Below are 19,997 nucleotides of genomic sequence, written 5' to 3' on the forward strand. Positions count from 1 at the left end.
TCACAATCGCACTGACACTATCACACTCCTCCATCACTGTCATCGCGACCCCCTCACACTCACTCCATCTCCCTCACCCTGACCCCCTCACACTCACTTCATCACTGTCACCCTCACCCCCTCACACTCACTCAATCACAGTCACCCTGAAACATCGCACTCACTCCATCACCGTCACACTAACCCCCTCACATTCACTCCATCACCATCACACTGACCCCCTCACATTCACTCCCTCACTGACACCATGACCACCTTACACTCACTCCATCACCGTTACCCTGACCTTCTCACATTCACTCCATCACCATCAGCCAGATCCCCTCACACTCACTCCATCACCGTCCTCATAACCCCCTCACACTCATTCCATCACAATCTCCCGGAGACCCTCACACTCACTTCATCACTGTGTCCCTGACTCCTCACTCTCAATCCATCACTGACCCCCAACACTCATTTAGTCAACCTCACCCTGACCCCTCACACTCACTCAATCAGTTTCCCGACACCCTCACACTCACTCCATCTCCTTCACTCTGACCTCCTCATACTCAATCCATCGCCCTCACCCTGACCACTCACACTCACGCCATCACCATCACACTGACCTCCACACACTCACTCCGTCACCATCACCGTCACCCTGACCACTCACACTCACTCCATCACCGTCACCCTGACCCCCTCACACTCACTCCGTCATTGTCGCAGGGCATTCCCTAGGCGAGATCAACATGAACAAAATCACCATTATCTGAGATTAGAGATTCCATTCATTAGTCTAACAACAGGCAGGAGGAAGCTGTTTCTGAACTTGCTGCTCTGTGTTTTCAAGCTTCTCTATCTTTCAGCCTAATTGAAGAGGTTGTGGGAGATCTTTACAAGCATGTGATGGGTCTTTGGTAATGTTAGAATAAAGAACATTCCCGTACTGGAACAGGCCATTCGGCGGCCTAAGCCTGCGCCGATCCAAATTCTCTTTCTCAGCCTGTCACCTATTTTCTAAAGGTCTGTATCCCTATACTCCCTGCCCATTCATGTATCTTTCCTGAAACATCTAAAATGGAGCCCCTATTGTGAGTGGGTCACGGTGACAGTGATGCAGTAACTGTGAGGGAGTCAGGGTGATTGTGACGCAGTGAGTGTGAGGGGATCAGGGTGATAGTGACGCAGTAAGTGGGAGGGGGTCAGGGTGACAGTGACACAGTATATGTAGGGATGTTACGGTGATAGTGACGCAGTCAGTGTGGGTATGTAAGGGTGAGAGTGACGTAGTAATTATGAGGTGGCAGTATGATATTGATGCAGTAAGTGTGAGTGGGTCAGGGTGTCAGTGACGCAGTAAGTGTGAGGGGGTCAGGGTTTCAGTGGTGCAGTCAGTGTGAGGGGGTCAGGGTGACGATGATGCAGTAACTGTGAGGGGGTTAGAGTGATAGTGACGCAGTAATTGTGAGGGGGTTAGGGTGATAGTGATGCATTAAGTGTGAGGGGGTCAGGGTGATAGTGACGCAGTAAGTGTAGAATTGTTAATGTGATAGTGAGACAGTAAGAGTGAGAGGGTCTTGTTGATAGTGATGCAGAAACTCTGAGGGATCAGGCTGACAGTGACGCTATAAGTGTGATGGGGAAAGGATGATAGTGACACAGTTAGTGTGATGGGGCCAGGGTGATAGTGACACAGTTATTGTGGCGGGGTCAGGGTAATAGTAACACAGTTAGTGTGAGGGGATCCAGTTGATAGTGAAGCAGTAACTCAGAGGTTTGTTGCTGATTGACTCTCTCTCCCTCCTATCCCTCCCTCCCTCTCTCTGACACACACACTCTTTCTCCCTGATCCTCACCCTCTGACCCAGAGATTCGGGTGAGTTGGTCGTGACGCTGCATGTGGGGGTTTGGGGTGAAATGTGGGAGGAAGGGAAAATGGGGTAGAGACTGAATTGTGGGAGGGAGACAGCGACAGCAGGACATTGAGAGTGAGAGTGAGCGGGAGTGGGAGGGGGAGATGAAAGAGTGGAGGCAGGTGGAGAAACTAGGGTTGGGGGTGTGTGTGAGACGGGGGGCGAGGGACAGTAGAGGGGAAAGGTGGTGAGAAAAAGTGAGTGTGCAGAGACAGAGGGGGAGAAATGAGGAGAAAGAAAGGGCGAGAGGAAATGGGGAGGCCAGGCTACAGAGGGAGTTAAATCCAGCTCCTGAGCTCAGGGCGCGGTGCCCTCCCCGTCCCTGAGGACCAGGACTCGGGGCTGAGACTGTCTCTCTCCAGCTTAGCTTCTCCAACACAAAGACACACAACAGCATCGTTCACTCTGCTGCTTGGCACACTTTAATGAACATTTTTATTGTTGACAAATGGAAGCGATGGATATAGTCAGTGGGATGGTACCTTTTCTCACTGGCCCCTGAGTTGTGAGAAACATTCAAATGTGCCCCTCTAATCCCTCTGGGGGATAAGGATGGACAAACCAGCGCTACCCTCACTCTGTTACCATAGCGACAGGCTGCTCCATCGCTGAAACACTGAAATGAAATGAGAAAATCCCGGAGGGATTGATTATTGAGGGAATTTGACAGACGGATGGATTTGGGTGAAGGGATATTTCAGCACATCCTTCAGCTGCTGCCTGAACTTAGTCTGGGTCACGGCATAAATTGCGGTGTTTGTGCAGCAACTGAGGAGCTGCAGCATGAAGCCCAATTCCTTCACAAATTCATGGAGATGCACAGAGTAATACCCAATATCCCACATCCGGCCCCATATAGAATACAGCATGAACGTTGACCATAACAGGATGAAATTAGCCGAGATCACAAACAGTAAAATGACGGATTTTTTTCGGTTTCTCATTTCAGTGTCAGACTGAGCGTCCCCATTAGTGTGAGCGCGGAGTCTCCTGCGGGCTCTGCTGGTCACTAAAATGTGTCTGACGGTGAGAACATTGAGCAGCAGAATCAGGAGAAATGGGACACACGGGGTTAGAATGTGGTGGAGGAACTCGATTGCGGCCCAGACCCTGGAGGATAGAGCAGCGCTGTTACATCACAAAACCAGGGATTGCTCGCCAGCAAATACCAAGGCAAGAGCATAAAATACCAGGAAATGTTCTTTAAACAGCTCAGCACAGTCACTGCTCCCAGAACCACAGCCGCCGTTTTCTCACTGCAATATTTACTTTTCAGCTTCTGGCAGCAAATGGCCACAAACCGATTAAAGGTGAAAGTGACGGTGAACCAGATGGAGCAGTCAGTGGCTGCATAAAGCAGGACGGCGTGGATATTACACACGGGGACGGAGTACCACAGGAAATAAAATTGTTCATCATAAACAATGGGAATGTGTCTCATTATCAGGTCGAGGATAATGACCAGGAGATCCGCCGCTGCCATGGCCCCCAGGTAACGTCTGACACATGGAGACAATCCACAATCTTTATAAAGCAGGACATAGATGGTCACTACGTTAACTGTGAGGAAGGAAAACAAACCCATTATCCATCAGCCTGGAGGCAAAGGGACCCGTTTGATCGGGGACCCAGTGAGTTTTTCAAATGTGTCCCTGTATTCAGGGATTTATTAAAATAATTGGAGCTGGAATAACAAATGGGAAGTTCTGAATTACTGACAAAAATGTGACATAAACCACAAGAAACTCTTCATCCCCAAACACACATTGACACATCCATAAGGACAGATGGTTTCTGGAACACTTGATCACTCGAGAGCAGACGCAGGTCACTACTTCCCAGTTCCTAATACGGAGGGTGGAAACGTTGCTGTCCTGAAGGATTCTCTCCCAGTTTCCTGAAGACAAACGGAGTTTGGGAACTTCTGTATCTTGGTCTAAATTGTGGTCGATCCTGTGCCGTAAAGAAATGTAAACGAAGGGAAAACGTATTTACCCCTTTAACTGCCTGAGGGGACTTCGGAACATTGTCTCCTTCTCCCTGGAACGGGATCTCTCCCCTCGGGATCTTACCGTTTGTTCAATTCACTGACTTCGACCGTTCACAAACAATGTCAGGGACAGAACGTTCCGGGAAATGTCAGTTATAGAATGTCAGGAACAGAATGTTCCAGGGAATGACAGTTACAGAATGTCAGAGACAGCACATTCCGGAGAAGGTCAGTTATAAAATGTTGGGGATAGAACGTTCCAGGGAATGTCAGTTATAGAACGTTCCGGGGAGCCCCTTGACCTGTCCATCACCTTTCCCACCGATCCAGCCCACCAACATGATGTCCTGTGCACAGGCTACATATCTGTCCAGCACGGGGAGCTGTGCAGCGATCACCCGCGAATTAATCTGTAAACCAGGATCAGTTACCCCCCAGCATGTAGGACTGTGTACCCCACCCCAGTGCATTGATCTGTAACCCAGTAGCAGTTACCCCCCCCCCCAGCATGTAGGATTGTGTACACCACACCAGTACATTGATCTGTAACCCAGGAGCAGTCACCCTCCCAGCATGTAGGACTGTGTACACCACCCCAGTACATTGCTCAGTAACACTGCGTTACGTCACTGCCCAGCGAGGGCAAACTTGCAGCCATGCTGGAAGTGACAGGATATGCAGCTCCCATCCATTTCCAGCTCCATATCTCCATTTTGCCATGACAAGGGGGTGCTGTGCGTGTGAAACTCACTGCCAGAGAGAGATGGCGGGGGAATCAGTTTAAATATCATCACATGGGACGGGTTTGGTAAGCAGTTAGAGAGGGGGAGACTGAGAAACAGTGTCATGGAAGGATGTGTTCCCAGGTTTCAGAATGCTGAAATGTAGACAATTCGATAGCATCCTGTAACATCAGCCAGTCTTCCCAGGAAAGATTGGAAAAAAGGGAGATTGGTTTGAAGTCAGATGATGGAGAGTTTTGGATGAGCATTTGTTCTACAGGCTTGTAAATGGGAGTGGTTTCAACAGAATCTATGACTCATTGGGCAGACTGTAAAAATAATTTGTCTCCGTGCCATTTTCATTGCGTGTGACAGAGGGATTGTATGCACGAGGCTGAGCTAGTTTCCTGGTGCTGTCTTTCCAAACTCACCTCATTAACTATGCACCCCACCCCATGGTGTCCCTCTCATTCAATGCCAGCCTGATTTTCTCCCACCCAACATGGCTAGAGATATGTACCATCGTCCAGATGTCCCTGGATATTCTGTGATCCCTGGCACTGGTGTCATCTTTAAAATGCCAATGGGCACAAGGTTGAGCTTTCTCTGTTAGGATCTGCCCTGCACAGTTTACTCCGGGCATGGCAGATAAGGGGCAATTACACCACTGTTTGTCGACAGGGACACAGAGGTCCTGGTGGAGGGGCTAGTACAGAGGGGGGCCATTCTCTTCGCATAGGGAGCCACACCACCAGACCCACCATGCATGGTCTGAGCTCACCACCCAGCTCAGTGGAGTATCTGTGGTCTGAAGAAATGTCCAGCAATACAGGACAAGCATCAATAACATTCTCCGCTCTGTCAGGATAAGTATTACCGTATTCTTTCTGGGACCCTCACACTCACTGTATATCTGTTATAGCACCTACCCCTAAACAAGGTCCATGCTCCAAAACTCTCACTACTGCATGCAGCACCTTCCCCCGATCTCCCCCACTCTCTCTCTCTCATACCTCCAGTTTACCCCATACACAAATAACACTGCATGGATACAACAAAGTGGACTGACTCCCTCAAGACACTTAACTATGGGCCCCCTCCCCACCTACACTAAAGCTAACAGCAGGGACACTCCCTTCCACTCTCCCTTTCTCCCATTCCGGGAGAAACAGCCTGGAATAGGACAGAAAGGGCCAAGCCGGGTGGTGGAGTGCCCGATATCCGTTCCCTCACACCCCCCTCCCTCCGCCATGTGGGGAGGACCCTGGTACGAGCCGGAGAGGACCGGGACAACTCGTGTGGAGATTCTGAAGCATCCACGTCCCAGCGACCGAGTAATGAGCAATGTTCAGTGAAGGAACTCTCACTTTATACCCACTGGCATCTCTGTTTCCCCCTGGCAAAACTTAGAAGCTGTGGCCCTGATGTCATCTCCCTTTTGTGTAGAGCTGAGACAAATGGCATCCCCACGGTCTCGGTGGGTAGGAGGGTGGGCTCACAACACATCGTTTCCACCACCTCTCAGGAAGGGAGCATGGAGACTTCCTCCTACATCTCCTCCTGTAAACAGTTCAGATACTGAAACTAATGTGTGATAGTTACAGCTCTCCCCACTTGTCCTGACATCTCCAATAATATATGATCATATACACCCAGGGCCCTCTGCTCCTGCAGCCCCTTTATAATGGTACAGCCTGTTTTAAACTGTCTTTCAATGTCCTTCCTACCAAATTGCATCACCTCACATTGCTCTGCATTGATCCCAATCTGCCCGAAATATACACAACGTGTCATTGTCCTGTTAGAGTTCCACCCTGTCCTCCATAAACTTCACAGCTCTTCCAGGTTTGGTGCCATTTACAAGAATTGATATTGTCATCGCGTCACAGTCCCCCCCAAAAAAACTGAAATCCTGTCACATGCACGAGTGTGAGCCAGTGAAATACTGCTATATTCCCATGGACGGAGTCGGATAATGAGATTTTGTCAACAGAGCACCAAACTCCTGACACACACCAGACACAGGGAATGAAAAATGACAAACCATGAAGCAAGAGAAATCTGATAGGCTTTGCTTATCTTCATTGACATCATGGTATTAATGTGATCAAGTTGAAAGTGTGTATTGTACCTTTAAGACAGAATGAATGCTGTTCTGAACTCAGAGCATCCAAGCTCCTGTGTATATGAGAGGTTGGCAGACCTAGAGTGTGAAGGACAACTGAAAAATATGTCACATTTGTCTGCTAAATAGATGCCTGAATTGGTTGCTGTTTGGACATCAATTCGAATTTTACCAATCAGTTTAAATAATACCCCAGGATACCAAAACCAAGTTTGAATTTATTGTTTTTCAAAAATCGAACCAATGAGATAATCCGATGTGGATATTTAAAACGCAGGCATTTTGAAAATTGCAGACAGCGCAAATCCCATCAACACAGATCCAAGAGATTCGGAAACACTGTCTATAAAAGGTAGCTTTTCATATGAAACATATCCGCTGTAAACAGAAAGAAAATGAACCTGGGAGATCTACAGCCGGAAGAAGACACGCAAACAACAGCTGCTGTGTGGTTTTGAAATTACATTGATGTGATTTTAATAAGTGTCTTATTGAAATCGTATATTGTTATGGAGTTGGAGTGGGGTAATAAGAAATTAAGAGAAAGGGGGTCTCAGAGTTGTGAATAGTTGATGTAAAATGTTTACTTTCCGAGTTCAAAAATAAATTGATGTTTTTATTGAAACAATGGAATTTGGGAGTTCTCTGTTCCTCATATTATAACAGTGTACGAGGCGAATTGAGCATTCATTTCTTTATGTTTAGTTTCAATTACCTGATGAGTTTCACGTCCTGCCCTAACCATTCCCGTATGTGTATCTGTGTGTCTCTGTGTGGGGCAGGTCTGGAAGTCTCTGTGGTGTTTAAAGTGATGCAATAATCTCTGGATCTGTGCCTCACAACACACTTCACATTCAACAACCAAATATATGAACAAATCAACGGCATAACCATGGGCTCACCCATCTCTGGACTCAAAGCAGGAGCTGTAATTCAAAGATTAGAAGAAACAGTCTTACCGCAAATTCAACCCAAACTCTGGGTCAGATATGTGGATGACACCTTTGTAATCATTAAAAACACAGAAATAGAGAACACACACCAGATCATCAACGCCACACTAACAGGAATGCGATTCACGAGAGGGGAAGAAAAGGACAACTTACTCCCATTCCTAGACGTGATGGTACAGAGAACACCGAACGGAGAATTCACCACAAAGGTATACAGGAAAGCCACACACACAGACCAAGTCCTGAACTACGAAATCAACCACACCAACACACACAAAAGAAGTTACATCAAGGCACTATCCAGAGTAGCCACAACACACTGCAGTAAACCAGACCTGCAAAAAGAGGAAGAAGAACACCGATACAATGTAATCACAAAAAACAGATACCCGCATCAACAGATGCCTAAGGGAAAGACAACGGAATGAGGACATGCCACAACCCAAAGGACTAAGCAACCTACCATACATCAAGAGCATTTCCAAACTGACAGCCAGACGATTGCGACCACTCGGACTCATAACAGCACACAAACCAACTGCTACTCTCAGACAACAACTCACCAGAACAAAGGACACGATATCCAGCATGAGCAAAACCAATGCAGTGTACAAAATCCCATGCAAGGACTGCACAAAACACTACATAGGACAAACAGGAAGACAGTTAACGATCCGCATCCATGAACACCAACTAGCCACGAAACGACACGATCCTTAATAGCCACACACGCAGATGACAAGCAACATGAATTTGACTGGGACAACACTACTATTATAGGACAAGCCAAACAGAGAACGGCCAGGGAATTCCTTGAGGCATGGTACTCATCCACTGATTCAATCAATAAGCACATCGACCTGGACCCAATATACCGACCACTGGAACGGACAGCTGGAACTGACAACCAGAAGCGGCAGAATCAAGTCACTAAAAATGCTGGAGGAAAGATCACAGAAGCGCTTCACAGGAGCCTCCCAAGCACTAAGGATGTCACCTAGACTGGGGACAAAACATCTGCAACACAAATTCCCAGCTCGGAGAACAGAACCACCATACCCATAGTATATATCTGTCCAGCACGGGGAGCTGTGCAGACCACAGCAGTGCATTGATCTATAAACCCGGACTAGATGTCTGTCCAGCACCAGGAGAAATGCAGACCACAGCAGGGCATTGATCTATAAACCCGGACTACATATCTATGCAGCACGGGGAGCTGTGCAGAACACAATAGTGCGTTGATCAATAAACCCGGATTATATATCTGTCCAGCGCCGGGAGCTGTGCAGACCACAGCAGGGCACTAATGTGTGAACCTGAAACTAATATCCATCCAGCATAAGGAGTTACACAAACCACATCATTGCATTCTCTATCAACTTCACCCAGATCGTCTGACCAGCACAGCGACCTGTTCAGTGATCACCTGTGAATTAATTGGTAAACCAGGAGCAGTTTCCCTCTCAGCATGTAGGACTGTATACACTACCGCAGTGCATTGATCTGTAAACCAGGAGCAGTTACCCTCCCAGCATGTAATACAATGTACACCACCCCAGTGCATTGATCTGTAGTCCAGGCACAGGTACACTCCCAGCATGAAGGACTGTCTGCACCATAACAGTGCATTGCTCTGTAAACAAGGAGCTGTCACCCTCCCAGCATGCAAATCTGTTTACACCGCCCCAGTTCATTGGCTGTAACCCAGGGGCAGTTACCCTACCAGCATCTAGGACAGTACACCACCCCAGTGCATTGATTTGTAATCCAGGAGAAGTTACGCTCTCAGCACGTAGAGCTGTGTACACCACCCTGGTGTATTGATCTGTAAAGCAGGAGCCGTTACCCTCCCAACATGTAGAGCTGTGTACACGATTCCAGTGCATTGACCTGTAACCCAGGAGCTGTTATCCTCCCAGCATGTAGGTCTGTGTACTCCACCCCAGAGCATTGATCTGTAACCCAGGAGCAGTTACCCTCCCAGCATGTTGTACTGTGTGCACAACACCAGTGCATTGATCTGTAAACCACGAGCAGTTACCCTCACAGAATGCAAGAATGTGTAACCCACCCCAGTACATTGATCTGTAAACCAGGAGCAGTTACCTTCCCGACATGTCGTGCTGTGTACACAACACCAGTGCATGATCTGTAAACCAAGAGCAGTTACCCAACCAGCATGTAGAGCTGTGTACCCCACCCCAGTGCATTGATCTGTAACCAAGGAGCAGATACCCTCCGTGCATGTAGGACTGGGTACTTCACCCCAGTGCATTCTTCTGTAAACCAGGAGCAGGTACTCTCCCAGCATGTAGGACTGTGTACACCACCACAGTGCATTAATGTGTAAACCAGGAACAGTTACCCTTCCAGCAAGTAGGACTGTGTACACCACCACAGTGCATTAATGTGTAAACCAGGAACAGTTGCACTCCCAGCATGTAGGACTGTGAGCACCACCCCAGTGCATTGATCTGTAACCCAGGAGCCGTTATTCTCCCAGCATGTAGGACTGTGTACACAACCCCAGTGCATTGATCTGTAACCCAGCAGCAGTTACCATCCCGGCATGTACAGCTGTGTACACCATTCCAGTGCATTGATCGGTAACCCAGGAGCAGTTACCCTCCCAACATGTCGAGCTGTATACACCACCCCAGTGCATTGATCTATAAACCAGGAGCAGTTACCCACCCAGCATGTAGGACTGTATACACCACCTCAGTGCATTGATCTGTAAACGAGGAGCAGTTACCCACCCAGTATGTAGGACTGTGTGCCCAACCCCAGTGCATTGATCTGTAACCCAGGAGCAGTTATCCTCGTTGCATGTAGGACTCTGTTCCCCACCCCAGTGCGTTGATCTGTAACCCTGGGCCAGTTACCCTCCAGCATGTAGGACTTTGTGCTGCACCCCAATGCATTGCTCTAGTAACCCTGCATTAGAACCCGGCCCGCGTGGGGCAACTTGTAGCCCATGCTGGATGTGACAGGATGTGCAGCTCCCATACATTTACTGCTCCATATCTCCATTGTGCCATGGTAAGGGGGTGATGTGGGTGTGAACATCACTGCCACAGTGAGATGGCATCGGAATCAGTTTCAATATCACCACAGGGGAGGGGTTTTGACTACCGACAGACAGTGGGAGACTGAGAGACAGTGTCATGGAATGATGTGTTCCCAGGTTTCAGAATGCTGAAATGTCGACACTTCGATATCATATTGTAATATGAGCCAGTCTTCCCAGGAAAGAAGGGAAAAAGTGATACTGGTATGAAGTCAGATGAGCATTTGACTAGGTGACATCATCCGTGAGAGTCTCCACTGCAGTGCTGTTGGTATATCCCGCCTCTCTATTTCGAGGTCTTGGTTTCTTAATTTGGGTAATGTCATTTCCGGTTTTCTTTATTACAAGAGAAGGTAGATAGGATATAAATTGATGTTTTTATTGATGGACTTCTTGTTTGAATGCGATTGCTCTAAGAACGTCTTTGCGTTTCTTAATATGTGCATGTGTTGTTTCAGTCAAAGTGGTGCCCTTCTTTGTCTGTACATAGTGATAGTGGGTCAGGTCTTTTGCTGGTCAGCTGGTTTTCGTGTATCCTGGTAATACGACAACAGGACCATTTCAATGGCGGAAAAATGATGTTTAATCAATGTGTGTGTGCAGATATTTTGCATATGTGCACAACACATTCTAAATGAATAACGGAGACACAGTTATCGAAAAATGATGCACATGATGTCTACAATTTATAAAACTCTGTTTGATGCTCATCTAAAGTGATATGTTCCCCTTCTCTCAATGTTGCCTCCTTTTCTGGAATTCTCTACTCTAATCTTTCATTCTTATCAGGATGTGTGTTATAAATTCTTGCTTCTGGTGTCCCAACTTATTTCAAGTTAATCCCCTTTCTACCGGGACTTCAATATATTGTCCTGCTGGGTTCTTTCCAAAGCTAGTGTCTGTCATATTATTGGAAATTAAAATTCTGGCATCAGACCCAGCATGTGAATACATTACTCTGTTGAAAATGCACTGTACAAAGGACCACAGCACAAAAGGAATTGACAAAACATTGAGGGATGTGCATCGACGTCTTTCAATAATCTAGTTTTCTCATTTTTCACATTTCCTCATCTATATACTCTCTTCCGTTCTCTCTTTGTATCTAGTTAAGAAATCTGCCCATTATTCTTTGTGTCACATCTTCATGTTACTTGTCGTCTGTGTGTGTGGCTACTAAAGATAGCTGGTCATCAACAGATGCCTAAGGGAGAGACAACGGAACGAGGACATGCCGCAATCCAAAGGACTAGCCACACTACCATACATCAGGAGCATTTCTGAACTGACAGCCAGACTACTGCGACCACCAGGACTCATAACAGCACACAAACCAACTGCCACGCTCAGACAACAACTCACCAGAACCAAGGACCCGATACCCAACATGAGCAAAACTAATGTAGTGTACAAAATCGCATGCAAGGACTGCACAAAACACTACATCGGACAAACAGGAAGACAGTTAACGATCCGTATACACGAACACCAACTAGCCACGAAACGACACGACCAGCTATCCTTAGTAGCCACACACACAGACGACAAGCAACATGAATTCGACTGGGACAACACTACCATTATAGGCCAAGCCAAACAGAGAACAGCCAGGGAATTCCGAGAGGCATGGCACTCATCCACAGACTCTATCAACAAACACGGTAAAAACAATGACTGCAGATGCTGAAAATCAAATACTGGATTAGTGGTGCTGGAAGAGCACAGCAGTTCAGGCAGCATCCAACGAGCAGCGAAATCAACGTTTCGGGCAAAAGCCCTTCATCAGGAATAAAGGCAGTGAGCCTGAAGCATGGAGAGATAAGCTAGAGGAGGGTGGGGGTGGGGAGAGAGTAGCATAGAGTACAATGGGTGAGTGGGGGAGGAGATGAAGGTGATAGGTCAAGGAGGAGAGGGTGGAGTGGATAGGTGGAAAAGAAGATAGGCAGGTCGGACAAGTCAAGGAGGCAGTAACTGAGCTGGAAGTTTGAAACTAGGATGAGGTGGGGGAAGGGGAAATGAGGAAGCTGTTGAAGTCCACATTGATGCCCTGGGGTTGAAGTGTTCCGAGGCGGAAGATGAGGCGTTCTTCCTCCAGGCGTCTGGTGGTGAGGGAGCGGCGGTGAAGGAGGCCCAGGACCTCCATGTCCTCGGCAGAGTGGGAGGGGGAGTTGAAATGTTGGGCCACGGGGCGGTTTGGTTGATTGGTACGGGTGTCTCGGAGATGGTCCCTAAAGCGCTCTGCTAGGAGGCGCCCAGTCTCCCCAATGTAGAGGAGACCGCATCGGGAGCAATGGATACAATAAATGATATTGGTGGATGTGCAGGTGAAACTTTGATGGATGTGGAAGGCTCCTTTAGGGCCTTGGATAGAGGTGAGGGAGGAGGTGTGGGCACAGGTTTTACAGTTCCTGCGGTGGCTGGAGAAAGTGCCAGAACTGGAGGGTGGGTCGTAGGGGGGTGTGGACCTGACCAGGTAGTCACGGAGGGAACGGTCTTTGCGGAAGGCGGAAAGGGGTGGGGAGGGAAATATATCCCTGGTGGTGGGGTCTTTTTGGAGGTGGCGGAAATGTCGGTGGATGATTTGGTTGATGCGAAGGTTTGTAGGGTGGAAGGTGAGCACCAAAGGCGTTCTGTCCTTGTTACGGTTGGAGGGGTTGGGGTCTGAGGGCGGAGGTGCGGGATGTGGACGAGATGCGTTGGAGGGCATCTTTAACCACGTGGGAAGGGAAATTGCGGTCTCTAAAGAAGGAGGCCATCTGGTGTGTCCTATGGTGGAACTGGTCCTCCTGGGAGCAGATACGGCGGAGGCGGAGAAATTGGGAATACGGGATGGCATTTTTGCAAGAGATAGGGTGGGAAGAGGTGTAATACAGGTAGCTATGGGAGTCAGTAGGTTTGCAAAAAATGTCAGTGTCAAGTCGGTCGTCACTAATGGAGATGGAGAGGTCCAGGAAGGGGAGCGAGGTGTCAGAGATAGTCCAGGTAAATTTAAGGTCAGGGTGGAATGTGTTGGTGAAGTTGATGAATTGCTCAACCTCCTCGTGGGAGCACGAGGTGGCGCCAATGCAGTCATCAATGTAGCGGAGGAAGAGGTGGGGAGTGGTGCCGGTGTAATTACGGAAGATCAACTGTTCTACATAGCCAACAAAGAGACAGGCATAGCTGGGGCCCATACGTGTGCCCATGGCTACGCCTTTGGTCTGGAGGAAGTGGGAGGATTCAAAGGAGAAATTGTTAAGGGTGAGGACCAGTTCGGCCAAACGAATGAGTGTGTCAGTGGAAGGGTACTGTTGGGGACGTCTGGACAGGAAAAAACGGAGGGCTTGGAGGCCCTGGTCATGGCGAATGGAGGTGTAGAGGGATTGGATATCCATGGTGAAGATAAGGCGTTGGGGGCCAGGGAAACGGAAGTCTTGGAGGAGGTGGAGGGCGTGGGTGGTGTCTCGAACGTATGTGGGGAGTTCCTGGACGAGGGGGGATAGGACAGTGTCAAGTTAGGTAGAGATGAGTTCAGTGGGGCAGGAGCATGCTGAGACAATGGGTCGGCCAGGGTGGTCAGGCTTGTGGATCTTGGGAAGGAGGTAGAACCGGGCAGTGCGGGGTTCCCGGACTATGAGGTTGGAAGCTGTGGGTGGGAGATCTCCTGAGGTGATGAGGTTCAGTATGGTCTGGGAGATGATGGTTTGGTGATGGGGGGTGGGGTCATGGTCGAGGGAGCAGTAGGAAGAGGTGTCCTCGAGTTGGCGTTTGGCTTCAGCGGTGTAGAGGTCAGTGCGCCAGACTACCACTGCGCTGGCTTGATGGTTAGGTTGTGATTGGAGCAGAGGGATTGGAGGGCTGCGCGTTGTGAGGGTGAGAGGTTGGAGTGGGGGAGGGGGGACGACAGGTTGAGGCGGTTAATGTCCCGGCGGCAGTTGGAAATGAAGAGGTCGAGGGCAGGTAATAGGCCAGCGCGGGGTGTCCAGGTGGATGCAGTGTGTTGGAGGTAGGCGAAGGGGTCCTCGGAAGGTGGGCGGGAGTCCTGATTGTGAAAGTAAGCTCGGAGGCGGAGGCGACGGAAGAATTGTTCGATGTCACGTCGTGTATTAAATTCATTGATGCGTGGACGGAGGGGGATGAAGGTGAGTCCTTTGCTGAGGACTGATCGTTCGTCCTCAGTGAGTGGGAGGTCTGGGGGGATGGTGAAAACTCGGCAGGGCTGGGAGCTGGGATCTGGTGTTGGTGTGGAGCTGGGAGTGGGGTCGGAGCCAATACCTGGAGTGGGTGTGATGGTAGGGGGAATGGGGGTGGAGGCATGAGCAGGGGTAATGTTGCCCTCGGGGTTCTGGGGTATGGGTATAGTGACAGTGGGGTCTGTGGGGGCCGTGTCAGCAGAATGCAGGTGAGTGGCGCTGGTGGGGGTGGAAGTGGTGGTGATCATGGCAGTAGGGGTGGCGGGAGTCACTGAGCATGTGGCATCAGCGATGATGTGAGGGCCGGAAGTGGCTGTGGGAGTGGCCATGATGTGGGTGGAAGTGACATCATCACTCAGCGTGGGGGTGGTAGCTGCGTCAGCCGCATGGCTAATGGTGTTTCCGAGGCCAGTGGAATCTTCTGGAATGTTTGAGGAGCGCTGGTTATGGAGGTGGGTGGATAAACGTTTGTTGTACTTACAGTTTTTGATGTTTGAGATGGAATTGAAATACTGTTTGTTGAGAGTATGAAATCTCCTGAGGATGTAGTACAGAGTGGGTCCTTTGCAATTCTGAGAGAGTGTGGCCCTCAGCTGAGGCAAGGCTGACTGTAGAGAGGTTAGGTGCCTGCGCATTGCTGCAAGCGTGGAGCGGAGGATCCTGAAGGATAACTGTTGCTGGTGTTTTTGAATCTGTAGTCTGTACTGTTTGTCCTGTTCGGGTCCGAACTCTGCTGGTTTAAAGGTGGTCTGGAGTCCATGTGGGATGAGTTGGTTACGGAGGCATGCACTGAGGAAGCAAATGTGGCTGTGGTACCGAGTTTGTTTCACGACATGGTTGAAGAGCTTCAGAGCAGAGGAAATGACCTGGGAGTTGCAGTGGGAGAGGGACTCACTGAGATTCTTGTAGAGAGAGGAGGAAAACTTCTTCAAGGCAGGCATCCTTGCAAGAGGATTCGCAGTAGGGTTAAAATCAACATGGTAAAAACAATGACTGCAGATGCTGAAAATCAAATACTGGATTAGTGGTGCTGGAAGAGCACAGCAGTTCAGGCAGCATCCAACGAGCAGCGAAATCAACGTTTCGGGCAAAAGCCCTTCATCAGGAATAAAGGCAGTGAGCCTGAAGCATGGAGAGATAAGCTAGAGGAGGGTGGGGGTGGGGAGAGAGTAGCATAGAGTACAATGGGTGAGTGGGGGAGGAGATGAAGGTGATAGGTCAAGGAGGAGAGGGTGGAGTGGATAGGTGGAAAAGAAGATAGGCAGGTCGGACAAGTCAAGGAGGCAGTAACTGAGCTGGAAGTTTGAAACTAGGATGAGGTGGGGGAAGGGGAAATGAGGAAGCTGTTGAAGTCCACATTGATGCCCTGGGGTTGAAGTGTTCCGAGGCGGAAGATGAGGCGTTCTTCCTCCAGGCGTCTGGTGGTGAGGGAGCGGCGGTGAAGGAGGCCCAGGACCTCCATGTCCTCGTCAGAGTGGGAGGGGGAGTTGAAATGTTGGGCCACGGGGCGGTTTGGTTGATTGGTACGGGTGTCTCGGAGATGTTTTCTAAAGCGCTCTGCTCGGAGGCGCCCAGTCTCCCCAATGTAGAGGAGACCGCATCGGGAGCAACGGATACAATAAATGATATTGGTGGATGTGCAGGTAAACACATCGACCTGGACCCAATATACCTGCCACTACAGTGGACAGTTCGAACTGACAACCGGAAGGGGCAGAGACAGGTCACTATAAATACCGGAGAAAACAGCTCAGAAGCGCTTCACAGGAGGCTCCCAAGCACTGAGGATGTCACCTAGACAGGGGACGAAACGTCTGCAACACAAATTCCCAGCTCGGCGAACAGAACCACAACAACGAGCACGCGAGCTACAAATCTTCTACCAAACTTTGATCAGAATAATGATGGCTGGCCTTTTATTTCCACACAGTACTCTTGCTCTCACCTCATCCCTTTACTGTCTCTAAATCTTTATTTATACTCAGTGTCTTGGCTTCTAGGTGTGAGTGAATTCCCCAGGTTCGCCAGTCGCTGAGTGCAGACATTTATTCTCATCTCAATGCAGAGTTCCCTACCTGTGCCTAATTCTGTGGGTCCTTGTTTTAGACACCACAGCCTGAGGAATTATCATCCATGCTTGCAATCTGTCTCACCCTGTCATGTGTTTTATACATCTCAGTAAGATCAACACTCACCCTTCTAAAACCCATGGAATCCAGGCCCAGTCGCCCCAAAGTCTGCTCCCACAACAAGCCTGTCATCCCAGAGATCAGCCTGGTTATCCTTCACTGCTGTCCCTCAATGTCATGTTTCTCCTGTATTAGGTAAGGAGACCAAAACTGCACAAAATACTGCACAAGTTTCGAGATTGGGTCTCTCCAAGGGCCTGTACAGCTGCAGTAATAACACCCTTACTCCCGGGCTCAAATCCTCCTGATATGAAGGTCAACGGACCATTTATCTCCCGAACTACTTTTTGTTCCTATAAAATTGTTTTCAGTGACTGGTGTACAGGGAGATCCAGATGCTTCTCAATGTTACAGCTCCCCCCTTGGAGGGTCTCTGTACACTGGGCAGCGTGACAATGCCATTCCCTGTATTGATCTCTGGGTTGAGAACTCACTGCGCTGCAGGGACCTCGGAGGGCTGCTCAGAAGGAAACAACAAAAAGGAGCATACATCACTCTGTAGATCAACATGTTTCAAACATAGGCTGCCAATCTCTTGTTCCCACCAAAGTGCACACCGTCACCTCTACACACCTTGCTGTCCATCTGCCACGTATTTACCATTCACTCCACTTGTCTTAGTTACCTTGACGCTTTTTTGCAACCTCCTCACCCACTCACCATCCAACATCCTTTAGTTCTGTCAGCGGGTTGGGATATATTGTATTTGATTCCCGCAACCAAATGTTGAATAGGTATTGTGAACAGCTGGGGCCTGAGCACTGATCCCTGCGATACCTCAGCAACCTTTGTTTCCAATTTCTTTATGTCCGTGAACCTGTGTGTCTCTGGCTGGGCCAGCATTTATTGCCTGTCCCTTGTTGCCCTTGAGAAGGTGTTGATGAGCGCCTTGTTGTACCACTGTCGTCCACCTGCTGTGCTTGACCCACAATGCCATTAGGGAGGGAATCTCAGGATTCTGACCCATGACTGTTAAGGAATGGTGATATATTTCCAAATCAGGATGGTGAATGGCTTGGAGGGAAATTTTAAGATGGTGGTGTTCCCATACATCTGCTCCCCTTGTCCTTCTGGATAGGTGTGGTCGTGTGCTGGGATGATGGTGTCTGAGGATCTTTGGTGAAACATTTGAGTGCAACTTGTAGAAAGTAAAAAACTGCTGCGGCTGCTGAGCGTTGATGGTGAGCTTTGTGGATGAAACGACACTCAAACTCAATGCTTAGTCCTGGATGGTATCAAGCTTCGTGAGTGTTGTTGGGGCTGCAATCATACAGGAAAGTGGGGAGCATTCGAGCACACTTTTGACTTATTGTAGATAATGGACAGACGTTTGGAAGTCAGGATGTGAGTTACTCACCGCAGTGTTCCTTGCTTCTGACTTGCTCTTGTAGTTACTGTGTTTACACGGCGTGTCCAGTGAGTTTCTGAGCAACGATTACCCCCCCCTCCCCCCACCACCACCACCCCAGGATTTTGATACTGGGGAATTCAGTGATAATAATACCATTGAATGCCAAGGGGCAGTGATTAGATTGTATTTTAGTGATGATGATCACGGTCTGGCATTTGTGTGGCGTCAACATTCTTTACCACGTGTCAGCCTGGATACTGTCCAGAAATTGTCACAAATGGATATGGACTGTTTCAGTATCTGAGGAGCCACAAATGTTGCTGAACATTGTGCAATCATTGGCGACCATCCCCACTTCTGACCTTATAACAGAGGGAAGGTAATTGATGAAGCAGCCCTGAAGACGTTTGGGCGTAGGCCACTGCCCGAGGGACTCCTACAGACTTGTCCTGGAGCTGAGTTCACTGACCTTTATCAACCATAACCACCTTACTACGTGTCATGTATGATTCTATCCAGAAGGGTGTTTGCCCCTGATACCCATTGGTTCCGGTTTTGCGAAGGTGCCTTGATACCACACTTGGTCGAAGGCTGCCTTGTTTTAACGTTATGTCACTCTCACACCATCTCTAGAATTCAGCTCTTTTGTCCATGTTTGAACCAAGGTAATGGGGTCAGGAGCTGGGCGACCCTGGTGGAGTCCAAACTGGGCGTCATTGACCAGGTTATTGCTGAGCAGGCGCAGTTTGAAAGCACTGACACCTTCCATCACTTTACTGATGATAGAGAGTAGACTGATGGGTAGGTAATTGGCCGGATTGGATTTGTTCTGCTTTTTATGTGTAGGAGATTCTTGGTTAATTTTCTACATAATCGAGTAAATGTCATTGTTGTAATGTATTGGAACAGAAAATGTGTTGCTGGAAAAGCGCAGCAGGTCAGGCAGCATCCAAGGAGCAGGAGAATCGACGTTTCAGGCATGAGCCCTTCTTCAGGAATTTCAAGGAGCATGCCCGAAACGTCGATTCTCCTGTTCCTTAGATGCTGCCTGACCTGCGCTTTTCCAGCAATACATTTTCAGCTCTAATCTCCAGCATCTGCAGTCCTCACTTTCTCCACTGTATTGGAACAGCTTGTCTCTGGTAGTGACAACTTCTGGAGCACAAGTTTTCAGTACTATTGCCAGAATGTTATCAGCATGTGTACCCTTTGGAGTATCCAGTGTCTCCAACCGTTTCTGGATATCGCGTGAACTGAATCAAATTGGTTAATGACTGGTAACTGAATCGCTGCGGACCACTGGAGGAGGCTGAGATGGATCTTCCACTCAGCATTTCTGACTGAAGATTGTTACGAATGGACCAGCCTTATCTTATACACTGAAGTGGTGGGCTCTTCTATCATTAAGGATGGGGATACTTGTGGAATCTCTTCCTCCAGTGAATTTTTTCATTGTCCCCAGCGTTTCTCGATGAGAAGTGGAAGGACTGCAGAGCTTAGATCTGATCCATTGCTTGTGGG

This window comes from Chiloscyllium punctatum, chromosome 18, assembly GCF_047496795.1.
Source record: "Chiloscyllium punctatum isolate Juve2018m chromosome 18, sChiPun1.3, whole genome shotgun sequence".
Lineage (NCBI taxonomy): Eukaryota > Metazoa > Chordata > Chondrichthyes > Orectolobiformes > Hemiscylliidae > Chiloscyllium > Chiloscyllium punctatum.